The sequence below is a fragment of the Heterocephalus glaber genome, unplaced genomic scaffold (genome assembly GCF_053883595.1).
Source record: "Heterocephalus glaber isolate CG9 unplaced genomic scaffold, H.glaber_assembly_v1.0 deba00001452, whole genome shotgun sequence".
In the NCBI taxonomy this organism is placed as follows: Eukaryota; Metazoa; Chordata; class Mammalia; order Rodentia; family Bathyergidae; genus Heterocephalus; species Heterocephalus glaber.
Window position 1 is genome coordinate 23386195 of NW_028258302.1, and position 1099 is coordinate 23387293.

Below are 1099 nucleotides of genomic sequence, written 5' to 3' on the forward strand. Positions count from 1 at the left end.
TGCTCAGGCCAGAGTCAGTGGCAGATGTTTCCACGGGAGAGGCCATGGCTCAGGAAGCCTAGGAGTGGGGAGCGAAGGTCTGAGCCTGAATACCTTTAGCCTTGTCCCGTTCTGGGGCCAAAACATCTGGACCCATTCAGTCTCTCCTAACCATGCCAAGCAGAGGTGGCAGAGAGAGGAAGGCGAGAAAGCAGGGAGATTTTAAGCAAGAAGTCACAGCTCAGGCCCTCATTCAAAGACCAGCCAGGCACCAGGCTGCCTATGTGACAGCTTACCTTCTTAGGGTTTTGTTCTGTCCTGGCTCCTCTGAGGAGTTCTAAGGCTGGCACCATTGTTAGACCCATTTCACAGAGGAAGAAACTGAGGTGGGAGGAGGGTTCACAGCTGGACAGTGGAAAAGCCAGGACTTGAACCTAGTGCCTGTGACTCCAGAGTATGAATGAATTTGTTATCTTCCTGACCTTGGGACATGTGCTTTTCAGACTTTATCATGACCGTTTCTTAGTGAGACACAAGGTTTACATGGCTTATTGCAACATATTTTACAGAAGGGCAAATGAGACTCAGACAGGAAAAGTGAATTGCCCAATGCATAGGGAAGGTGTAACAGAGCAGGGAGGGAAGACCGAAGCCTGACCCGGAAGCAGTGTTCTCTGCTCTCCAGATGCTGCCTGGGGCTGGGGCCTCAGGTCAGACCAGACAGTCACAGGCCCTGGGTGCTCTCTTAGGAGGTGCACAGGCCACTGGTGCCAGGCTCTGTCTGCTAAAGGGGTGATGAGTTGGGGGAGGGGAGTGGACAGGTCCCAACAGGGAGCAAGACACACCCAGGGTCTGCTGCCCACCCCGAGCAGCACTGGGGCTTGGGGAGTGTGTGTGTGTGTGTGTGTGTGTGCACGCGCGTGCGTGTGCGCGCTTGCTTTGGCTTGGAATTATGAACCAGGCTGTGGGGCTAGGCAGGCTTGAGTACAAATCCTCCTTCAAACCAACACCAGGCCACACGAGGTCCCAGTGTGAGGCCCGTGTTAAGAAATGAGGCCACTAGGATGCAGAGAATCAGAACAACCCTCCGAAGCCCACAGCCCAGGGACCCGGGGTCCAA